Source organism: Saccoglossus kowalevskii, chromosome 7 (assembly GCF_978046115.1).
Source record: "Saccoglossus kowalevskii chromosome 7, keSacKowa6.1, whole genome shotgun sequence".
Lineage (NCBI taxonomy): Eukaryota > Metazoa > Hemichordata > Enteropneusta > Harrimaniidae > Saccoglossus > Saccoglossus kowalevskii.
Window position 1 is genome coordinate 14,298,742 of NC_140647.1, and position 11,758 is coordinate 14,310,499.

Consider the following 11,758-nt stretch of genomic DNA (forward strand, 5'->3'; position numbering starts at 1 on the left):
AGAAAAAATAATTTGTTCAATTCTAAGTAATTTGACTTTACGAGCAAATGATTGAAATTCTGAATATTTCTGATTATAGATTCGTTACATCGAGGCTCACTTAAGGAGGCTCAAACGAGAATATAATCGTGGAATTAGCTCAAGTGGTAGAGCGCTCTCTTAGCATGTGATAGGTTCCGGGATCGATAGCCGGATTCTCCAGTGAGTCGAATTCAACAACTAGTTGTTTTTGAGACTCAAACCCTCGAATTACAAGTTATATTATGAAAGTATGTTTACGGTCACTGTGATAATAATTGTTTAGAAAAAATGATTTGTTCAATTCTAAGTAATTTTACTTTACGAGCAAATGAGTGAAATTCTGAATATTTCTGATTATAAATTAGTTACATTTAGACTCACTTAAGGAGGCTCAAACATGAATATCGTCGGGGAATTAGCTCAAGTGGTAGAGCGCTCGCTTAGCATGTGACAGGTACCGGGATCGAAACCCGGATTATCCATTGAGTTGTCCACAATAACTAGTTGTTTTTGAGACTCAAACCTTCGAATTACAAGTAGTATTATATCAGTATGTTTACGGTCACTGTGATAATCATTGTTTAGAAAAAATAAATTAGTTACATCGAGACTCACTTAAGGAGGCTCAAACGTGAATATAGTCGGGGAATTAGCTGAAGTGGTAGAGCGCTCGCTTAGCATGTGAGAGGTACCGGGGACTATACCCGGATTCTCCAGTGAGTCGAATGCAACAACTCGTTGTTTTTGAGACTCAAACCTTCGAATTACAAGGAGGATTATATCAGTATGTTTACGGTCACTGTGCTAATAATTGTTTAGAAAAAATAATTTGTTCAATTCTAAGTAATTTGACTTTACGAGTATATGATTGAAATTCTGAATATTTCTGATTATAAATTCGTTACATCGAGGCTCACGTAACGAGGCTCAAACGTGAATATCAACGGGGAATTAGCTCAAGTGGTAGAGCGCTCGCTTAGCATGTGAGAGGTACCGGGATCGATATCCGGATTCTGCAGTGAGTAGAATGCAACAACTTGTTGTTTTTGACACTCAAACCCTCGAATTACAAGTTATATTATGACAGAATGGTCACTGTGATAATAATTGTTTAGAAAAAATGATTTGTTCAATTCTAAGTAATTTTTCTTTACGAGCATATGATTGAAATTCTGAATATTTCTGATTATAAATACGTTACATCGAGGCTCACTTAAGGAGCCTCAAACGTGAATATCATCGGGGAATTAGCTCAAGTGTTAGAGCGCTAGCTTAGCATGTGAGAGGTACCGGGATCGATACCCGGATTCTCCAGTGAGTCGAATGCAACAACTTCTTGTTTTTGAGACTCAAACCCTTGAATTACAAGTTATATTATATCAGTATGTTTACGGTCACTGTGATAATAATTGTTTAGAAAAAATGATTTGTTCAATTCTAAGTAATTTGACTTTACGAGCATATGATTGAATTCTGAATATTTCTGATTATAAATTAGATACATCGAGACTCACTTAAGGAGGCTCAAACGTCAATATCGTCGGGGAATTAGCTCAAGTTGTAGAGCGCTCGCTTAGCATGTTAGAGGTACCGGGATTCTCCAGTGAGTCGAATTCTACAACTAGTTGTTTTTGAGACTCAAACCCTCGAATTACAAGTTATATTATGACAGTATGTTTACGGTCACTGTGATATTAATCATTTCAGAAAAAATGATTTGTTCAATTCAAAGTAATTTGACTTTACGAGCATGTGATTGAATTCTGAATATTTCTGATTATAAATTAGATACATCGAGACTCACTTAAGGAGGCTCAAACGTCAATATCGTCGAGGAATTATCTCAAGTGGTAGAGCGCTCGCTTAGCATGTGACAGGTACCGGGATCGATACCCGGATTCTCCAGTGAGTCGAATTCAATAACTGGTTGTTTTTGAGACTCAAACCCTCGAATTACAAGTTATATTATGACAGTATGTTTACGGTCACTGTGATAATAATTGTTTAGAAAAAATGATTTGTTCAATTCTACGTAATTGTACTTTACGAGCAAATGATTGAAATTCTGAATTAATCTGATTATAAATTAGTTACATCGAGACTCACTTAAGAAGGCTCAAACATGAATATCGTCGGGGAATTAGCTCAAGTGGTAGAGCGCTCGCTTAGCATGTGAGAGGTATCGGGATCGATACCCGGATTCTCTAGTGAGTTGTGTGCAATAACTAGTTGTTTTTGTGACTCAAACCTTCGAATTACAAGTAGTATTATATCAGTATGTTTACGGTCACTGTGATAATCATTGTTTAGAAAAAATAAATTCGTTACATCGAGGCTCACTTAAGGAGGCTCAACCGTGAATGTCGTCGGGGAATTAGCTCAAGTGGTAGAGCGCTCGCTTAGCATGTGAGAGGTACCGGGATCGATACCCGGATTCTCCAGTGAGTCGAATTCAACAACTAGTTGTTTTTGAGACTCAAACCCTCGAATTACAAGTTATAATATGACAGTATGTTTACGGTCACTGTGATATTTAATCATTTTAGAAAAAATGATTTGTTCAATTCTAAGTAATTTGACTTTACGAGCATATGATTGAATTCTGAATATTTCTGATTATAAATTAGATACATCGAGACTCACTTAAGGAGGCTCAAACGTCAATATCATTGGGGAATTAGCTCAAGTGGTAGAGCGCTCGCTTAGCATTTTAGAGGTACAAGGATCGATACCCGGATTCTCCAGTGAGTCGAATTCAACAACTAGTTGTTTTTGAGACTCAAACCCTCGAATTACAAGTTATATTTTGACAGTATGTTTACGGTCACTGTGATAATAATTGTTTAGAAAAAATGATTTGTTCAATTCTAAGTAATTTTACTTTACGAGCAAATGATTGAAATTCTGAATATTTATGATTATAAATTCGTTACATCGAGGCTAACTTAAGGAGGCGGAAACGTGAATAACATCGGAGAATAGGCTCAAGTGGTAGAGCGCTCGCTTACCATGTGAGAGGTACCGGGATCGATATCCGGATTCTCCAGTGAGTCGAATTCAACAACTAGTTGTTTTTGAGACTCAAACCCTAGAATTACAAGTTATAATATGACAGTATGTTTACGGTCACTGTGATATTAATCATTTTAGAAAAAATGATTTGTTCAATTCTAAGTAATTTGACTTTACGAGCATATGATTGAATTCTGAATATTTCTCATTATAAATTAGATACATCGAGACTCACTTAAGGAGGCTCAAACGTCAATATCGTCGGGAAATTAGCTCAACTGGTAGAGCGCTCGCTTAGCATGTGAGAGGTACCGGGATCGATACCCGGATTCTCCAGTGAGTCGAATTCAACAACTAGTTGTTTTTGAGACTCAAACCCTCGAATTACAAGTTATATTATGACAGTATGTTTACGGTCACTGTGATAATAATTGTTTAGAAAAAATAATTTGTTCAATTCTAAGTAATTTGACTTTACGAGCAAATGATTGAAATTCTGAATATTTCTGATTATAAATTCGTTACATCGAGGCTCACTTAAGGAGGCTCAAACGTGAATATCATCGCGGAATTAGCTCAAGTGGTAGAGCGCTCGCTTAGCATGTGAGAGGTACCGGGATCGTTATCCGGATTCTGCAGTGAGTTGAATGCAACAACTGGTTGTTTTTGAGACTCAAACCCTGGAATTACAAGTTATATTATGACAGTATGTTTAAGGTCACTGTGATAATAATTGTTTGGAAAAAATGATTTGTTCAATTCTAAGTAATTTTACTTTACGAGCATATGATTGAAATTCTGAATATTTCTGATTATAAATTACTTACATCGAGACTCACTTAAGGAGGCTCAAACGTGAATATCGTCGGGGGAATTAGCTCAAGTGGTAGCATTAGCTCGCTTAGCATGTGAGATATACCGGGATCGATACCCGGATTCTCCATTGAGTTTCACAAAACTAGTTGTTATTCGACTCACTGGAGAATCCGGGTATTCGATCCCGGTATCTCACATGCTAAGCGAGCGCCTACCACTTGAGCTAATTCCCCGACGACATTCACGGTTGAGAGGCTCACTTAAGGAGGCTCAAACGTGAATATCGTCGGGGAATTAGCTCAAGTGGTAGAGCGCTCGCTTAGCATGTGAGAGGTACCGGGATCGATACCCGGATTCTCCAATGAGTCGAATTCAACAACTAGTTGTTTTTCAGACTCAAACCCTCGAATTACAAGTTATATTATGACAGTATGTTTACGGTCACTGTGATAACAATTGTTTAGAAAAAAATGATTTGTTCAATTCTAAGTAATTTGACTTTACGAGCATATGATTGAATTCTGAATATTTCTGATTATAAATTAGATACATCGAGACTCACTTAAGGAGACTCAAACTTCAATATCGTTGGGGAATTAGCTCAAGTGGTAGAGCGCTCGCTTAGCATGTGAGAGGTACCGGGATTGATACACGGATTCTCCAGTGAGTCGAATGCAACAACTATTCGTTTTTTGAGACTCAAACCTTCGATTTACAAGGAGTATTATATCAGTATGTTTACTGTCACTGTGATAATAATTGTTTAGAAAAAATGATTTGTTCAATTCTAAGTAATTTTACTTTACGAGCATATGATTGAAATACTGAATATTTCTGATTATAAATACGTTACATCGAGGCTCACTTAAGGAGGCTCAAACGTGAATATCTTCGGGGTATTAGCTCAAGTGGTAGAGCGCTCGCTTAGCATGTGAGAGGTACCGGGATCGATACCCGGATTCTCCAGTGAGTCGAATGCAACAACTTGTTGTTTTTGAGACTCAAACCCTTGAAGTACAAGTTATATTATGACAGTATGTTTACGGTCACTGTGATAATAATTGTTTAGAAAAAATGATTTGTTCAATTCTAAGTAATTTTACTTTACGAGCATATGATTGAAATTCTGAATATTTCTGATTATAAATTAGTTACATCGAGACTCACTTAACGAGGCTCAAACGTGAATATCGTCGGGGAATTAGCTCAAGTGCTAGAGCGCTAGGTTAGCATGTGAGAGGTACCGGGATAGATACCCGGATTCTCCATTGAGTTGTGTACAATAACTAGTTGTTTTTGAGACTCAAACCTTCGAATTACAAGTAGTATTATATCAGTATGTTTACGGTCACTGTGATAATCATTGTTTAGAAAAAATGATTTGTTCAATTCTAAGTAATTTGACTTTACGAGCATATGTTTGAATTCTGAATATTTCTGATTATAAATTAGATACATCGAGACTCACTTAAAGAGACTCAAACTTCAATATCGTCGAGGAATTAGCTCAAGTGGTAGAGCGCTCGCTTAGCATGTGAGAGGTACCGGGATTGATACACGGATTCTCCAGTGAGTCGAATGCAACAACTATTAGTTTTTTGAGACTCAAACCCTAGAATTACAAGTTATAATATGACAGTATGTTTACGGTCACTGTGATATTAATCATTTTAGAAAAAATAATTTGTTCAATTCTAAGTAATTTGACTTTACGAGCAAATGATTGAAATTCTGAATATTTCTGATTATAGATTCGTTACATCGAGGCTCACTTAAGGAGGCTCAAACGAGAATATCATCGCGGAATTAGCTCAAGTGGTAGAGCGCTCGCTTAGCATGTGATAGGTTCCGGGATCGATAGCCGGATTCTCCAGTGAGTCGAATTCAACAACTAGTTGTTTTTGAGACTCAAACCCTCGAATTACAAGTTATATTATGACTGTATGTTTACGGTCACTGTGATAATAATTGTTTAGAAAAAATGATTTGTTCAATTCTAAGTAATTTTACTTTACGAGCAAATGAGTGAAATTCTGAATATTTCTGATTATAAATTAGTTACATTTAGACTCACTTAAGGAGGCTCAAACATGAATATCGTCGGGGAATTAGCTCAAGTGGTAGAGCGCTCGCATAGCATGTGAGAGGTACCGGGATCGATACCCGGATTATCCATTGAGTTGTGCACAATAACTAGTTGTTTTTGAGACTCAAACCTTCGAATTACAAGTAGTATTATATCAGTATGTTTACGGTCACTGTGATAATCATTGTTTAGAAAAAATAAATTAGTTATATCGAGACTCACTTAAGGAGGCTCAAACGTGAATATAGTCGGGGAATTAGCTGAAGTGGTAGAGCGCTCGCTTAGCATGTGAGAGGTACCGGGGTCTATACCCGGATTCTCCAGTGAGTCGAATGCAACAACTCGTTGTTTTTGAGACTCAAACCTTCGAATTACAAGGAGGATTATATCAGTGTGTTTACGGTCACTGTGCTAATAATTGTTTAGAAAAAATAATTTGTTCAATTCTAAGTAATTTGACTTTACGAGTATATGATTGAAATGCTGAATATTTCTGATTATAAATTCGTTACATTTAGGCTCACGTAACGAGGCTCAAACGTGAATATCATCGGGGAATTAGCTCAAGTGGTAGAGCGCTCGCTTAGCATGTGAGAGGTATCGGGATCGATATCCGGTTTCTGCAGTGAGTTGAATGCAACAACTGGTTGTTTTTGAGACTCAAACCCTCGAATTACAAGTTATATTATGACAGTATGTTTAAGGTCACTGTGATAATAATTGTTTGGAAAAAATGATTTGTTCAATTCTAAGTAATTTTACTTTACGAGCATATGATTGAAATTCTGAATATTTCTGATTATAAATTACTTACATCGAGACTCACTTAAGGAGGCTCAAACGTGAATATCGTCGGGGGAATTAGCTCAAGTGGTAGCATTAGCTCGCTTAGCATGTGAGATATACCGGGATCGATACCCGGATTCTCCATTGAGTTGTGCACAATAACTAGTTGTTTTTGAGACTCAAACCTTCGAATTACAAGTAGTATTATATCAGTATGTTTACGGTCACTGTGATAATCATTGTTTAGAAAAAATAAATTCGTTACATCGAGGCTCACTTAAGGAGGCTCAAACGTGAATATCGTCGGGGAATTAGCTCAAGTGGTAGAGCGCTCGCTTAGCATGTGACAGGTACCGGGATCGATACCCGGATTCTCCAATGAGTCGAATTCAACAACTAGTTGTTTTTCAGACTCAAACCCTCGAATTACAAGTTATATTATGACAGTATGTTTACGGTCACTGTGATAACAATTGTTTAGAAAAAAATGATTTGTTCAATTCTAAGTAATTTGACTTTACGAGCATATGATTGAATTCTGAATATTTCTGATTATAAATTAGATACATCGAGACTCACTTAAGGAGACTCAAACTTCAATATCGTTGGGGAATTAGCTCAAGTGGTAGAGCGCTCGCTTAGCATGTGAGAGTTACCGGGATTGATACACGGATTCTCCAGTGAGTCGAATGCAACAACTATTAGTTTTTTGAGACTCAAACCCTAGAATTACAAGTTATAATATGACAGTATGTTTACGGTCACTGTGATATTAATCATTTTAGAAAAAATAATTTGTTCAATTCTAAGTAATTTGACTTTACGAGCAAATGATTGAAATTCTGAATATTTCTGATTATAGATTCGTTACATCGAGGCTCACTTAAGGAGGCTCAAACGAGAATATCATCGCGGAATTAGCTCAAGTGGTAGAGCGCTCGCTTAGCATGTGATAGGTTCCGGGATCGATAGCCGGATTCTCCAGTGAGTCGAATTCAACAACTAGTTGTTTTTGAGACTCAAACCCTCGAATTACAAGTTATATTATGACTGTATGTTTACGGTCACTGTGATAATAATTGTTTAGAAAAAATGATTTGTTCAATTCTAAGTAATTTTACTTTACGAGCAAATGAGTGAAATTCTGAATATTTCTGATTATAAATTAGTTACATTTAGACTCACTTAAGGAGGCTCAAACATGAATATCGTCGGGGAATTAGCTCAAGTGGTAGAGCGCTCGCATAGCATGTGAGAGGTACCGGGATCGATACCCGGATTATCCATTGAGTTGTGCACAATAACTAGTTGTTTTTGAGACTCAAACCTTCGAATTACAAGTAGTATTATATCAGTATATTTACGGTCACTGTGATAATCATTGTTTAGAAAAAATAAATTAGTTATATCGAGACTCACTTAAGGAGGCTCAAACGTGAATATAGTCGGGGAATTAGCTGAAGTGGTAGAGCGCTCGCTTAGCATGTGAGAGGTACCGGGGTCTATACCCGGATTCTCCAGTGAGTCGAATGCAACAACTCGTTGTTTTTGAGACTCAAACCTTCGAATTACAAGGAGGATTATATCAGTATGTTTACGGTCACTGTGCTAATAATTGTTTAGAAAAAATAATTTGTTCAATTCTAAGTAATTTGACTTTACGAGTATATGATTGAAATTCTGAATATTTCTGATTATAAATTCGTTACATTTAGGCTCACGTAACGAGGCTCAAACGTGAATATCATCGGGGAATTAGCTCAAGTGGTAGAGCGCTCGCTTAGCATGTGAGAGGTATCGGGATCGATATCCGGTTTCTGCAGTGAGTTGAATGCAACAACTTTTTGTTTTTGACACTCAAACCCTCGAATTACAAGTTATATTATGACAGTATGTTTACGGTCACTGTGATAATAATTGTTTAGAAAAAATGATTTGTTCAATTCTAAGTAATTTCACTTTACGAGCATATGATTGAAATTCTGAATATTTCTGATTATAAATACGTTACATCGAGGCTCACTTAAGGAGGCTCAAACGTGAATATCGTCGGGAAATTAGCTCAAGTGGTAGAGCGCAAGGTTAGCATGTGAGAGGTACCGGGATCGATACCCGGATTCTCCATTGAGTTGTGTACAATAACTAGTTGCATTTGAGACTCAAACCTTCGAATTACAAGTAGTATTATATCAGTATGTTTACGGTCACTGTGATAATCATTGTTTAGAAAAAATAATTTCGTTACATTGAGGCTCACTTAAGGAGGCTCAAACGTGAATATCGTCGGGGAATTAGCTCAAGTTGTAGAGCGCTCGCTTAGCATGTGAGAGGTACCGGGATCGATACCCGGATTCTCCAGTGAGTCGAATGCAACAACTTGTTGTTTTTGAGACTCAAACCCTTGAAGTACAAGTTATATTATGACAGTATGTTTACGGTCACTGTGATAATAATTGTATATAAAAAATGATTTGTTCAATTCTAAGTAATTTTACTTTACGAGCATATGATTGAAATTCTGAATATATCTGATTATAAATTAGTTACATCGAGACTCACTTAACGAGGCTCAAACGTGAATATCGTCGGGGAATTAGCTCAAGTGGTAGAGCGCTAGGTTAGCATGTGAGAGGTACCGGGGTCTATACCCGGATTCTCCAGTGAGTCGAATGCAACAACTCGTTGTTTTTGAGACTCAAACCTTCGAATTACAAGGAGGATTATATCAGTATGTTTACGGTCACTGTGATAATCATTGTTTAGAAAAAATAAATTAGTTACATCGAGACTCACTTAAGAAGGCTCAAACGTGAATATAGTCGCTAATTAGCTGAAGTGGTAGAGCGTTCGCTTAGTATGTGAGAGGTACCGGGATCTATACCCGGATTCTCCAGTGAGTTGAATGCAACAACTTGTTGCTTTTCACACTCAAACCCTCGAATTACAAGTTATATTATGACAGAATGGTCACTGTGATAATAATTGTTTAGAAAAAATCATTTGTTCAATTCTAAGTAATTTTACTTTACGAGCATATGATTGAAATTCTGAATATTTCTGATTATAAATTAGTTACATCGAGACTCACTTAAGGAGGCTCAAACATGAATATCGTCGGGGAATTAGCTCAAGCGGTAGAGCGCTCGCTTAGCATGTGAGAGGAACCGGGATCAATACCCGGATTCTCCAGTGAGTCGAATGCAACAACTCGTTTATTTTGAGACTCAAACCTTCGAATTACAAGGAGTATTATATCAGTATGTTTACGGTCACTGTGATAATAATTGTTTAGAAAAAATAATTTGTTCAATTCTAAGTAATTTGACTTTACGAGTATATGATTGAAATTCTGAATATTTCTGATTATAAATTCGTTACATCGAGGCTCACTTAAGGAGGCTCAAACGTGAATATCGTCGGAGAATTAGCTCAAGTGGTAGAGCGCTCGCTTAGCATGTGAGAGGTACCGGGGTCGATACCCGGATTCTCCAGTGAGTCGAATGCAACAACTCGTTGTTTTTGAGACTCAAACCTTCGAATTACAAGGAGTATTATATCAGTATGTTTACGGTCACTGTGATAATCATTGTTTAGAAAAAATAATTTGTTCAATTCTAAGTAATTTGACTTTACGAGTATATGATTTAAATTCTGAATATTTCTGATTATAAATTCGTTACATCGAGGCTCACTTAAGGAGGCTCAAACGTGAATATCGTCGGGGAATTAGCTCAAGTGGTAGAGCGCTCGCTTAGCATGTGAGAGGTACCGGGATCGATACCCGGATTCTCCATTGAGTTGTGAACAATAACTAGTTGTTTTTGTGACTCAAACCCTCGAATTACAAGTTATATTATGACAGTATGTTTACGGTCACTGTGATAATAATTGTTTAGAAAAAATGATTTGTTCAATTCTAAGTAATTTTACTTTACGAGCATATGATTGAAATTCTGAATATTTCTGATTATAAATTCGTTACATCAAGGCTCACTTAAGGAGGCTCAAACGTGAAAATCATCGGGGAATTAGCTCAAGTGGTAGAGCGCTCGCTTAGCATGTGAGAGGTACTGGGATCGATACTCGGATTCTCCATTGAGTTGTGTACAATAACTATTTGTTTTTGAGACTCAAACTTTCGAATTACAAGTAGTATTATATCAGTATGTTTACGGTCACTGTAATAATCATTGTTTAGAAAAAATAAATTCGTTACATCGAGGCTCAGTTAAGGTGGCTCAAACGTGAATATATTCGGGGAATTAGCTCAAGTGGTAGAGCGCTCGCTTAGCATGTGAGAGGTACCGGGATCGATACCCGTATTCTCCAGTGAGTCGAATTCAACAACTAGTTGTTTTTGAGACTCAAACCCTCGAATTACAAGTTATATTATGACAGTATGTTTACGGTTACTGTGATAATAATTGTTTAGAAAAAATAATTTGTTCAATTCTAAGAAATTTTACTTTACGAGCATATGATTGAAATTCTGAATATTTCTGATTATAAATTCGTTACATCGAGGCTCACTTAAGGTAGCGAGACTATTATTTGTGTTGAAAATTACGATTTTCACATTTATTTATTAATTGATGAAATGCACTATAAACTTTCATGTGATAAAGTCAACATAACATAGAATGTCATGTAAGTTGGTTAAAATGTAGATTATCTGAAGGGAAGCAAGGCAGCCTCAGTAGTGTTTTCCAAAATCAACAACACAGGTTTAATCTGTGTGCCTATAAGTTTCAAAGATAAACTCAAGACAAGGCAATGTTAGGATGTGTTATCAGTAGTTATCTGACACACAATGAGTGTTTCCAAACATTTGAGTGGTTTGTCTCCGCCCCTATTTGTTTCACAGATTAGTCATTTGCATATGAATGTGTCAGACACAAGGTCACACAGCCACTGAAAAAAATCATTGATTTTGGTGTTTTCATATGCCGAATTTATCCAATTATAGCTATCCCACTCCTTTATTTTTTTGGTTTCCAATAGCCTTACACATTTGGATGTCCCTACACATGTTAAAAC

At 36.6% G+C, this 11,758-nt stretch overlaps 6 non-coding genes across 6 annotated transcripts; all 6 read left to right on the forward strand.

The window, feature by feature from the left end:
- Positions 1 to 2,389: 2,389 nt before the first annotated feature.
- On the forward strand, positions 2,390 to 2,462 carry TRNAA-AGC (transfer RNA alanine (anticodon AGC)). The gene has a single exon. It is a non-coding gene; the product is annotated as a tRNA-Ala (tRNA).
- Positions 2,463 to 3,296: 834 nt separating this feature from the next.
- TRNAA-AGC (transfer RNA alanine (anticodon AGC)) lies at positions 3,297 to 3,369 on the forward strand. Its single transcript has one exon. It is a non-coding gene; the product is annotated as a tRNA-Ala (tRNA).
- A 768-nt stretch (positions 3,370 to 4,137) lies between these two features.
- TRNAA-AGC (transfer RNA alanine (anticodon AGC)) lies at positions 4,138 to 4,210 on the forward strand. Its single transcript has one exon. It is a non-coding gene; the product is annotated as a tRNA-Ala (tRNA).
- Positions 4,211 to 9,837: 5,627 nt separating this feature from the next.
- Positions 9,838 to 9,910, forward strand: TRNAA-AGC (transfer RNA alanine (anticodon AGC)). Its single transcript has one exon. It is a non-coding gene; the product is annotated as a tRNA-Ala (tRNA).
- A 229-nt stretch (positions 9,911 to 10,139) lies between these two features.
- On the forward strand, positions 10,140 to 10,212 carry TRNAA-AGC (transfer RNA alanine (anticodon AGC)). The gene has a single exon. It is a non-coding gene; the product is annotated as a tRNA-Ala (tRNA).
- Positions 10,213 to 10,441: 229 nt separating this feature from the next.
- Positions 10,442 to 10,514, forward strand: TRNAA-AGC (transfer RNA alanine (anticodon AGC)). Its single transcript has one exon. It is a non-coding gene; the product is annotated as a tRNA-Ala (tRNA).
- The last annotated feature ends 1,244 nt before the right edge of the window (positions 10,515 to 11,758 follow it).